This window comes from Camellia sinensis, chromosome 2 (genome assembly GCF_055761805.1).
Source record: "Camellia sinensis isolate YWXY chromosome 2, ASM5576180v1, whole genome shotgun sequence".
NCBI lineage: Eukaryota > Viridiplantae > Streptophyta > Magnoliopsida > Ericales > Theaceae > Camellia > Camellia sinensis.
Genome location: NC_138962.1, coordinates 63,440,357 through 63,453,375, shown reverse-complemented (window position 1 = coordinate 63,453,375; position 13,019 = coordinate 63,440,357). Strand labels below are relative to the sequence as shown.

At 35.7% G+C, this 13,019-nt stretch overlaps 1 long non-coding RNA gene across 1 annotated transcript; it reads right to left on the bottom strand.

Annotated features, from left to right (window-relative positions):
- Window positions 1-887: 887 nt before the first annotated feature.
- Window positions 888-3,761, bottom strand: LOC145819578 (uncharacterized). Its single transcript, XR_014360327.1, has 3 exons — window positions 2,809-3,761; window positions 2,628-2,682; window positions 888-1,304 (listed from the first exon to the last, which is right to left on the bottom strand). It is a non-coding gene; the product is annotated as an uncharacterized LOC145819578 (long non-coding RNA).
- Window positions 3,762-13,019: the final 9,258 nt, after the last annotated feature.

The window sequence follows — 13,019 nt, the reverse complement described above, 5'->3', positions numbered from 1 at the left end:
CTTACCTTAAGCCTTGAATGCAAGATGTACAAGTTCAAATATGCAAGACTCCTTCAATCCTCCTAAACTCCAAGCAATTCTTTGAAGACCACAAGATTTCTCCTATTCCTCTCCCTCTAGTCGGTTAGGACAACAAAAATGAGCTGAGGAAATGTGTTTGAATGGGGTGTGCTAAGGCTTCAACATGTTTAGACAAAGTGGCCCACTATCTTGGCAAAATTGTAATTAAGACCAACTATGTAATTTTAGCTCATTTGATCTAATTTAATCATACCCAAACACATCACAATTAAACATGCCATAAAATCATATAAATTCTGGCAATCATAAAACATTAATCAATTTCCGGTTCGGCCACCGATAAGGCCTTCAATTCTCAATTTAAAACATGAAACGCAAACAGATAATTTAACACTGAACAGATAAAAACAACAAAAATGATGCAATACATATGCAAATTAAATTCCAGATTTCTTCTAAATCACTGTTAGGCATACTTAATCATGACTTAACGTTCATTAGGGGTCGGGGTTATTACAGGAGGAAGCGGGCATGACAAAAAGTATTTGCGACGGTTACAAACTGTCGCTTTCTTGTAGCGACGGCTAATCAATGGTTTTTGCAACGGTTTAACCTGACACAAAAAGAAGGGAAAAAAACGTCACTTTTAGTGACGATGTTGGTCGCCGTCGCCAAAACTTTTTAGCGACAGTATTTGATGTCGCAAAAAGTATTATTAGCGACGGTCTAAAACATCACAAAAAAATAGAATTAAATTAATATCGTATTTACGACAGTTTAAACCGTTGCTAAATATTTGAACGAATATGCATATGCGACATGTTAACCCGTCGCTAATAAATTGTAAGAAAATGATGATTACATTAGCAACGATTTATTATTGTCGCAATAAAATTATTTTCATAAAATCAATATATATTTTATTAATTCATTCCCTATACAAATTATTAATATTTTTAAAAATAAAATACATCCACATCCACATTCACATTCACATTCACATTCACATTCACAAAATCATACCAAGAATAATATATATGTACCATGTAACAATTGTCAACCAAATATTCTTTACAAAAATATATAAAACATCCTTCAACAATACTAATAATTTTTGATATTCAAGAACTCAGATTTTTGCATCTAAAACAACAAAAAAAAAGTATTGACAATACAAATAAATAAATAAATAAAAACATATATATTATAGCTTGTTTTGATATCAATAGTAAGCTTCAATGTCGATATGCGAAGATATCATCACGTAATCAAAAGGGTTGCATCTGCAAAAAGAAACCCCAAAAAAAAAATTAATAATAATAATAAAAATCATCATTTACAACATAATTAAAGAAAACTTCTATTTGTTTCAGACTCTGTTTGTTTTGATGTAAAATAATTTCATGTAAAATAATTTACATTCATTTTGTTTTTCAATGTTTGGCTGCAACTCTAAAAACATTTTTTTCTAAACAGTAACATTTTTTTTATCCTATGTTGTTTGTTACATCCTCCCACCCCACTTCAATAGCCCGCTTTATCTATATCTAGTAGAACTCTAATTCATCATTAAGAAGAAAAAAGAATGATTGAATCAATTTTAGGGATATACATGAATATACTCTGTATATATGAGTATCGAAATCAAAGAAATGGTGAAGAGAAATCGGAATGGAATGGGTACCTCAAAATGCTTGGATTTTCATAAAGACAATCGGAGTGATTGACTGGTTGTCCTAAGTGTGGCAATGATCAAAGAAAACTCCGACTCACCATTTGCTTTTATCAAAAACATATAGGAAAACAAATACGCATAAAAAATCAAAAAGAAAAAGGAGATTGTGTTAGATTGTTTGGTAATAGAAATAAGAGACCTCAGAACACATGTTCTTTAGTGGTTTTATCAACAAGGAGCTTTATCAGAGTTTCACAATATAATTTCATAATCATGGCATCACTTCATGACTCACAGATCAGGATTCATTTAACAACTTTCATGCTATAAAAAAATTCATATAGAAATCAACTATAAACTGGACAGCCGTCAAGTAAAATTATTCACTACCTAATGACAATTAAGAAAGTAAAATTCAGAGTTTCCAGACAAGAAATAATAGGGACTTACAATATAACATTTATATCGAAAAAACCAACACCTATATTACTAGAGACATAATGGCACCCGACTAAACCTTGAGAAGAATTTTCAAGTATAAAACAAACTCTCATGGTGGCAAGGAATCCTTAACCAATAAGAGTTTACTATGAATGGGGTTCATCCTATATTATTGGTTAGTAATACTACATGTCACTGATGACATGATATCCTGGCATAAGATCTATTTTTTACTCTAATGTTAGGATAGATTTAGGACAAAAAATAGTGAAACAAAGAATCCTTAACCAATTTCGACATAAAATGAGATTTCAAAGAACAAAATGCAAAATATTAACCAACATTGAATCAATATCTATTTTACCACATGCATAAAAAACATCCTAACACAGAACTACACCAAAATAACTAAACTAGAATAAGAAACATCTCTAAACCCCATTTCCAAATTTCTACCAATAGATCAACAAAATAATGAAAACCATTGAACCCCACAAGATCTTGCTATTTCTTGTGCTCATCCCTAGCCACAATCTTGAACTTCCCTATTTGTTGTTGTTGCAAAACAAAAACAAAACATCCAAAAACCCACATTAGACAACAATTTCAATCACCCAAAAAAGAAAAAAAGAAACTAATTAGAACCCATTAATTAACCAAAAATTGGGTACCTTCTTCCACAGCTCAATATGGTCTTTACAGAACCCAGCAACAACACCACCACCCCCCTTGTTCCTCCATCCTTCTCTATACTCAATACAAAGCTCTTCCTTGGTCTTTACAAAATCTCTTTTCATTTGCCAAACTATATTCTAATTTTTCAAAACAAATTCAGAAAACAAGTTCTGAATTTTAGAAAGGTAAAGCCCTAAATTTTAGAAACTAATCCCTAGTCAAAGGCCCCAATTTTTTTCCATGAATGAGACACCCAAAAAAAAAAAAAACAGCACAAGCATTAAAACAAAGGGTAAAGCATTGAATCCATGGAAACCATAGTGAGAAACATCAAAGCCCACAAATGTAATAAAAAACCCTAGAACCCCCTTAAGCAATTATAGCCAAGTAGTTAGTCAAATTCAAATTCTACAACTGCACAAAACTTGACCAAAATTAAATAAACCCAAATCCCATCTTCAGTAGCAGTTGAGTAACAGCAACAAATCAATTGAAACAAACATTCAGATCATAATTCTCGCCATCTCTTGACCACCAAAAACACCTTCCCTCATCACAGCCCCGCTAATCTTTCTACTACCAAAATCCTCTACCACAGCTAACCTTTCTACCACGAAAACCACCCTTACCCTCCTTCTCCTCCCCTACCAACAACCCATATCCATCCACCCCACCCTTCAATACCGAAACCCCTCCTCCTTCCCTACCACGGATCCGCTATCCTCATCTCCACCACAACACTGCCACATCCCCGTCACAGGAAATCCCCCCCGCCCTTCACAAACATACCACCAGAAAAAGGAAGATAGAGCGGTAGAGAGAGAGTAGCCATAAAGACATACCTATGAGGTAGAGAAACCGCTACTTGGCCATAGATCTTGAAATGAGAACAATATGAGCACTAGGGTTTTATTTGAAGTCTATGCCAAAATGACGGAGTTTTGGACTGCATAAAAAATATCTCTAGCTTATACTAAAACACCGGAAAAAATAATATTTATTTCAGCTGAAGTATCGTGTTTTAAAACCACGTCATTTTATTTTGATATTCACAAAGTTTTTAAAAAAATGCCAAGAATTATATAACAAATTATGAAGTTTGTTGAAAAATGCCAAGAATAATTTTGTTTTTGTAGAGTTTTGTGGAAACGTTGGAAAAAAAATGCCGAGAAAAGTCTTTTTTGTTGTAGTGAGTTTGTTGAACCATAAAATTATACTTTGGGCTTTGTTTGTTTTCCACGAAACATTAGAAGGAAAAAAGGGGGGGAAAAAATAGTTTCTTGGGAAAAAAAAAATCAGTTTATTGAACCCACAAAAAGAGAAAACTCTTTTGCCCAACCAAAAAAGAAAAGAAACAAACAAAAAAGCACATACACGTTTTACATAAAAAAATACAATGGGTAATGTACAAAAATAAAACCTTTTGTGATGGACTAACAAAGGGCATTGCAAAAATAAAACCTTTTGCGACGGACTAACAAATAGCGTCGCAAAAAAATACAAAAACCACAAGACGAAAAAAGAAATTTACGACAGGTAATGTACCGTCGCGTATAATATTACTTTTTGCCACGGTTTTGGATTTTTCATCTCTAATAATAGTATTTATTCGGTCCCTTTTTTGCAATAGTCAATTGGCGTCACAAAAAAATCATACCGTCACAAAAACTTGCTTTTTGCGACGGTTTTCAAACCGTCGCAAAAAGTTCCGTGTCAAAAGCCCCCTTTTCTAGTAGTGCAATAATTATCCATGGTGAATTTTATGCCCTTGTGCTCTTAGTATAATATTTCTCACTATGTCATGTGCTTATAGTTGTTTACCAATTTTCAGGAAACAATGCAATTCAGAAATAGCTTTTGGAGAGTCTTAGACATGGGGCTGCGGAATAGACACACAACACTTTTATGATTTTTTTTATATTTAAATATCGGCCTTTTTGGTCAATAAATTTTGTTATAAAAATAAAAACTCTGATGATTATTTTGGTACCCTCACTTAAATATTTTTCCACTCGCATTTAGTAATTTGTTTAAAAAGTGGTCAGAGGTAACTTCAGTTACTGGCCATCACGATACTTAACTATTGGGTATAGGAAGCGGGTCGTGACACAATGTCACAAACCCATAAGAAGTTCCGGTAAGGAACATCATCTCCAAGGACTTCAAAGGGCAGATGAGAGAAGGCGGCAAGCAAAAGTTGAGCTTTATACTACTGAAATGCAGTTAGAGAAACTGGAGGCTAATGGGAAGAGAAATGCTAACTCTCGAAAAGAGTAAGCTTCAATTCTTCCATCTAGTTTGGGTTTTGAGGAAGAGTAGGTGCAGAAGGGTCCATCTAAAAAAAAAAGAGGAAATTGGGGGTCATTCACCATCTCCAACCTGTCAGAAGAACAATGTTTGGCCTTCTTAGCTAAAAATGAGGGACTAAATCCCAATGCTTCAATTGGATGGGGAGTCTTCTGCATTATTCTCATTGGTAGGGAAGAGGTATACCACGCCGAAAGCAGGTTGTCCTCTAGACAAGGACAACGATCAATGGGTACGTAGGGATATACCACTGAGCTTCGGAAAGAAGGAGGCACCAAAAGAGGATCATTGTAGACACCCCATTTTTACTAACCTTAAGAGTTTGACGTCATCGTTTGTGCACGCCATGATTGCGCATGTTTGTGCTTGTTTCAAGCGCTCGAAGGTCTTGGCTGAGTGCCTTGTCTTTGAGCGTTTTAACACTTTGTGTTTTGGCCTTGGTTTTTGGGCCAAACCTTGTTGCCTCTTGCCTTGGGGAGAAGAGGGCCTTGCCGGCCACTTTTGGCATCTGCCGACCACTTTTCTCTCTTATAGGCCACTTGGAGTGGCCGGTCGGCTAAGGAAAGTGGCCGGCCAGCCACCTTAACTGGTCGATAGCATTTTTTTCTCCTTTTTAGATATTTTCAGATCTTTTGAGCCAGTTGTGGCTCACTAAGTTCATCCTCCATACACGTGTATAGAGGGATAAAGCAAGCCTTTTTGCTTGCTTGCTCTATATAAGGGGAGCTTCCTCCCCCTATTTAAGGGTTTAGATTTTCCAAAGCAAAATCCCCCCTCTCTCTCTAGAATTATCACTCTCACTCTATATTGTGCTATTTTGAGCCTTAAAGTGTGTTTTCTTCACACATTTGCACTAAGACACCGAGTTAAACACCTTCACTTCGGAGCTAAGGTCCATTGGAGCTTCATTTGAGGTCTTTGGATTGCTTTTGGTTCAAAATTGTTGCTGAAGTTGCCTCCTTGCTGCTGTGCTTCAAGGGTAAGGCACTTGTCCCTTTTAAAGCTTTGTTTTGATTAATAGCTTGACCACCTTTGCATGCTACTTTGAGGCTGTTTTTAGCCTCTCAAAAACTCTGATTTTAAGGCTTGAAAATGTTGGTTTGAGCCTTGTGTGCTTAGGGGGGTGGTTCCCCTCTTTTACTCTTTAGCTTGTTAAGTCTCTTGAGCCAACTCTCTAAGCTTTTGAATCACCCCTTGCTTGGTCTTTTAACCACTAAAACTCAAAGGCATTTTAGTGGTAAAAAGTTGGTTTTGTGGCCCAAAATGGGAGAGGGTGGTCCCCTCTCCTTTTGTCTTGCTTGCATGTCTTGTTGGCCTACTAAGTGAGCATGTATTTCTCCTTTTCTTTAAGCTAAGCTCAAGCATGTTTTTGTGACTTTTTGGACCTTCCATAACTCTGTTTTTGGTTGGTTTGGTCATTGGTTGCTTGCATCTTGTACTTGTAGTGTAATCCTACTTGTTAGCCTAACATGGTTCATGCTTCATGCCTATCATCCTAGCTTATGTTAACCCTATCTCAACATGTTTTTGCCATTATTTTAGCATGCCTTAGCTCTTTTTTGAGTGGTCTTGGCCATGTGAGACTTGAAGTGCATGGTTGTAGTGTGAATGCCTTGACTAGCTTTGAGTTTCAAAGCCTCTTGCATGCTTTACTTGTGGTGTTTGCATGCCTTAGCCTCATTTCTCACATGATTTTAGTGTATATAGCATAGTCACACTCTCACATATTTCACTCTTTCATAGCTTTTGTGGGTTGTGCTTTATGCCTTGATCATGAGCCAATACGTATGCATGCTTGTCTAAGCTTTTGGGCTACCATTTCAGCATGTTTAACCTTTGTTTTGGCATAATTAAGCTTTGCCCAAAACTGGTTTGGTTGTTTAGGCTATGCATTGCATACTCCTTGTGTAGTGCTCTTTACTAGTCTTGTGCTTTAGGCCTTCTAGCATGCCTTATTTGTGTTGTTTGCATGATATGCCATCATCTAACACATAATTTCAGAGCATATAGCCTTGTCATACTCTCATGTATATCACTCTTTAATTGTGTTTAAGAGTTGTGTCTCATGCCTTGTTGATGAGCCAATGCATGAACATCATTTTCTTGCCTTTCAAGATATTATTTCAAAGCATTTTGGCCACTATCTTGGCATGCATGAGGTCTGTTTAGGGTTGATTTAGTCCATTGAGTATTGTATTGCATAGTCCTAGTATTGTGTACTTCACTAGTTGTAATGCTTAAGTCATCTAACATGCTATACTTGTGTTGTTTGCATGATATGTCATCATTTGGCACATGATTTCAGTGCTTGTACCTCTGTCATGCTCTCATATATATCACTCTTTCAATGTGTTTGAAAGTTAAGCTTTGTGCCTTGCTTGCGAGAAAATGAATAGCATGCATTTCTTGCTTTTTATGCCTAAGTTTTAGTGTGTTTTGCCACCGTTTTGGAGTATCTTAGGTCTCTCCATAGCTGGTTTGACCATTTGAGATGATAGTGCATGCCTCATATGTAATGTTCTTCACTTACTTTAGTGTTCTTGGCCCATAACATGTCTTTCATGCATTGCTTACATGATAGAGTCTTGTGAATGCCACTTTAGCATTAAAAGGTAAGCATGTTATTTGCATTGCATTGTGTTTGGATCGGACGTTAATTCAAACACAAGGAATGTGGCACGTTTCATACTCGAAGTGATGAAACGTGTTGCGTTTCTCGGTCGCCGACACCCTTGATCATGCATGGTAGGGTGGAGGCTCTTCGAGTCTTGTTTGTGCATTCACTAACATTGTGCATGCTTGACTCTTTGGCCATCATGCATTGAGATGCGTGATTGGTGGCTTGAGAGTCGAGCACTACGCTCTTTTAAGCTTGAGAAATGATAAGGGGAGTAATTGCACACACATTTCCATGCAAATGCATTGATGTGCCTTTATTGATCTCTGTTGCAGCAAAATTGGGATTCTGGAAAGGGAAGTGGCTAGCCGGCCACTTGCACTAGCCTGCCGACCACTTGTACTGGCCGGCCAGCCAGTTGAGGTAGCCTACCGATCAGTTGAGGTGGCCGGCCGGCCATCTGTGGCAAAATTTTCCAAAATGTTCTTGTTTTAGGGCAGTTGCAACCTGAAAGTGTGTTTGATGCTCTGAGGTCACCGCGAGTGCAAACAGAGACAACTCACGGCAAGGCAATGTATTTCCAGGCGAAGCAAACCGAGCATGCATCTCTCCCTCGCCCTCGAGGCCATTTTACTGCTTTGCTTAGCTAGTCAATTTGCCATTTTCTGTAATTAATTAGTTAATGTGCGTAGTTGATTAATTCCTTTTGTAATATTTAGGTAACTTAGAATAGTTAGTTAATTTCAAGTCTTGTGATGTAATAATTAATTAGCTTAGCATAGTTAATTAGTTGATTTGTAATAGGTAGCTTAGCTTAGATTAGCTTAGCTTGTTTATTCAAACCCTCCATCGAGAGGGCATAATGTTGTAATAAGTGTGTGTGTGTGTGCGAATGTCTTCCAACCCCACGTTTTTCTCTCTTTTATTTATCTACTTTCAATAGTTAGATTAGGGCACGTTTTGTTTAGCATACCTTATGCTTGCATGCGTGCATCGTTCATTTGTCTTGCATGTACCGAGCTCGACGCACCATTCAAACTGCATTGTATTTCAATACACTTACTTGAATACGTGTTTCAAAGCATGTTATCAAGTGTTGCATTCATATGCCATCTTAGATAGCCGAGCCTATTTAGTTGGATTTCGCATGTATTGCATTAGGCATTGTTGACATAGTTAGGATCATGCATATTTCTAACTAGTTTTCTATTTTGGCTTGGAGTACACTGTAAGTGTTTACGCTTTAGCATACTTGCAGGAATGTGTGTGTTGCCATGATAGCATGCTTGCCATGAGACTATTTGCTTAATTGCTATAACTGCATGAATGCCTGTGGATGAAGGCTTTATTACTTAAATTGGAACAATTCATCAAAATGCGAGTTTTAAGCCCACTTGGAGTAGCAAATCATCATGTTTTAAGCCCACTTGAGGGTGGCGAATCCGCGCTTTAGCCTACTTGCGAGTAGCACTTTCAAACCATTTTTGAAAATAAACATTGAATTGTTTTATTCCAATTCTTGTGATTGAGTCTATACTTGTATGTTGTGCGCATCACATAGTAAGTTAGATTAATAACCAGAATAAGAACACATGCGTTTTCAAAATAACATATCATGATTAGTAGAGGCCAATCCTTTGATCGGGCGAGCGGGGGTGCTCATTTCATGACCTTCCCCCCTCGTACCCAAGTTCCCGAGCCGAGGCAACTTTGGTGATGACGGACACGTGGCCTTAGGCACGAGTTAGGGTTTCCTAAATTTCTCAAAAAAACAAAACATTTTGGTAGCGACTCTGTAATCTGGCAAAGCAGTCCATGTTTGGCATTTTTTGATTAAAATCGATTTTCCAAAACGATTTGCTGGATTTGGACTGTTTGGTGATTTATTAGTCTTACATTGCACTTTATGAGACTAGATACAGAACCGTGACAGGAGTCCGAACTGTAGTAACTATGAACCCAAATCCACGCCCTCTTCGAGGGGGGGCGCGCAGAGCGAGTTCGGGCGGTCTACAATCATCAAATTCAACAATTCTGTGATGGATCTGCTCCCTTATTTGGGTTTGAACTGGTGTTGACCAAGTATCCTAGCCAGTATTTCCAGAAAAAGAAGAAGCAGCTTCATCCCATGCAGAGCGTTTTTAAGCAGATGAAGAGCTTCCAAGATCCATTTGTGCAAATGCTTGGTCCAGAGGTTCATACAGTTCAAAAGCTTCCATAACTTGTATAAATGGGGGCGGATATGTGTGACCAATAAATGCATGAAGGTTCTTTCGAGATTGGTCATCATTGTCAAATACCTCCTCGTATGCTCGATCAATGTAAGGGAAGGCTTGATTGGCCATTGAAGGTGTTTCAATCTCTTCGTATTCGTAAATAGTGGAGAGAATGTTCAAAGCATAAGGAAGAATTTAATGAAGTTCAGTGCTTCATTTTTAAGAAGATGGTTATACTTCAGCCGAGTCCATGCACTTCCTAGGACGTGGATAAAGTGCACTGGTCCACTAATATTACTAAGTATTGGGTATATTAGTGCGGGGGGGGGTAATGTTGGCTATATGTTTTGTACAGGCCAATCACTACTTAACACGTGGCTCGTAAAGGGTGCTTTAGAGAGTTAATGCAAGTCTCTAATCAGCGGCAGACACTTGACAGCTCATATTAATAATGGTGGGTCTGCGTCGCATGGAAGTAGTGAGAAGGTGTGAGGTGACGTGGCCCAACAGTTACTCGCAATTCAAATTCAAATTCAAGAGGGAAACCCAACTACAAAGAAGGCGTCGTGGGAGCAGATTGTTCAGGGCCATAAGCAGAGATCGTGGAAGCCTACTTCGACGATTGGAAGCCCACTTCGATGGTTACCATTGGGAAGTATAAATAGAAGAGAAAGCCTCAAAATGAATGATCCAGACTCAGATCCAAAAATCAGTTTATTTATTTCATATTTCCGTCCAGTTTTACATTTTCAGTTCTTTACATTTCCAACACTTCAATTCTTGTACTGCACTTCAATTCCTAAGAGTAGTTTCAAGTAGTCACTGCTATAAATCTTTTCAAGGCTGGGTCATTTCATTGTAAGTTCTTATTTACTTAATGAAATTCAGTTTCTGAACCATTTTGTATCTATAATCATTTGTAAATTTCTCCTAAAAAAGTCACCAGTAAAAGTCATTTTCATTGAAACTGAAAGAATTTAACATAATCATCTGATAATTGATTGACAATTAAAATTCTATAAGGACTTATTGATTCTTGCTGACACGTTCTAATTTGCACAACTAACTTTTGAAAGTCAAGAAAACCAACACATTCTAAATATTTTTTAGGTTTTGTTTTCATAGTCAGACATTTCATATGACGAAATGTTTTTAGAAAATTTCTTTACGTATAGACTCCGATAAGGCACTGACCCTGAAAGTCTTAATGCGTATTTTGTCCAACTTTTACATCGGTGGGCCTAATATTTTAGAAAATTTCTTTACGTATAGACTTCGATAAGGCATTGACCCTAAAAGTCTTAATACGTATTTTTGTCCAACTTTTACATCGGTGGGCCTAATATTTTAGAAAATTTCTTTACGTATAGACTCCAATAAGGCACTGACTCGAAAGTTTTAATGCGTATTTTTGTCAAACTATTACATCGGTGGGTCTAATATTTGATTAAAGGACTATTTGATTAATATATTTGAAAGCAACATCAGTACATTTTGTGGGTCATGAATGAATTTCAATTTCAACGTGAAATTTCGTGATAAGAATATGCGCTAATAGATTATTTAATAATTTTTTAATTTTTTTATGAAAAGAAATATAAAAAATAAAAATAGTAACGTGATAATTTATTATAACTTTTTGACTAAAGTATTTAGTAGGGGTGCAATTTAAGCAGGCTCAATCCGAGCAATTCAAAACTCAAATTATACATATATAGATATATAAAGATATTAAATATATATATATATAAATTATTAGTCATTACATGATATTAAAATAATTTACATTATTAAATCATATTGAATATATATTATATATACAAATAAGATAAAATCTTAATTTTTTTTTTTTATTTTCACTTATAAATTGTAGAGATATGCTAGAGACCCTAAATAAATTATCAAATTTTTTACCAAACCTCTCACATGGGTGTGGGACCCATACACATGTGATTTGTGTGGGTCCCACACCCATGTGAGAGATTTGATAAAAAATTTGATAATTTATTTGGAGTCTATAGCATTTTTTTAAATTGTAAGGACTACTATAGCGACATCTCTTTTACATTATATAAATTGTTTGTTTTGATGGTATTAATGATTTTTTATAATAAAAAAATATAAATAGAATCAAATTTCAATAACTTAATAATGTAGTTGTGAAAAAAAAATAAAATTCATTTATAATTCGGTCAACTCAGGGAATTCTGATTTTACTTGGGTTAGGTTTCAGCAGGCAATCTCGAGTTACAATTCGGGCCTGGGCGGGCCTAGATAGGTCTCAACACAACTTGGGCTGGACTGGGTTTGGACAACCTCTCAACCTGACCAAACCCACCCGAGTTTGCACCCGTAGTAGTTAGTCTCCAAACAATTTCGTTTCATAAGATTACTGGAGCTAATTTAGCTCATTAAAAGATAAAATAAATTAAAAAATTCATAAAATAAAATATCACATCTAAATCGTAATCATTTTATTTTTTTTCTTATAAAATAATAAAAATAAACGAAACTTCTTTAATCAAACTAAAATAATCAAAAAAATTAAAAAATCAAGTTAAAAAAAAATCATCCCTTTTGCTTTTTCCTACTAAATAATTTGGAGAATTATGATTTAGTCAGTTATCCGCACAAAAAGTCAAATGTTTCTTTTATTTTATAAATAAAAAAAAAAACATTAAAAAAATTGTTTAAAGTACTTTTAAGGGAAAATTAGGTTGTAATAGTTAACTTTCTAAATTTTAAATCAAGTTTCAACCTCATCCTTTTGTCATTTAACTTTAAAAAGTTAAAGGAAATCAAAAATGAAAGGACGAAAGTGAGAATTTGGAGAAAGTGTGAGAACTAAAATAAAATTTAAGTAAAAGTGTAAGGATATTAATGAAACAATAAAAATGTCACATATGTTTTAAACGATAAATTTCGTCAATTTTGTTAGCAGTGTCTCGATGAAAGAATAAAATTGCAACTTAATTTAAGAGATTGGCTATTGCAATTAAAAATAAAGGGATTAAAGTAAAATTTTGATAATTTATCCAAAAATTTATATAAGTTAGGTTCTAATTAA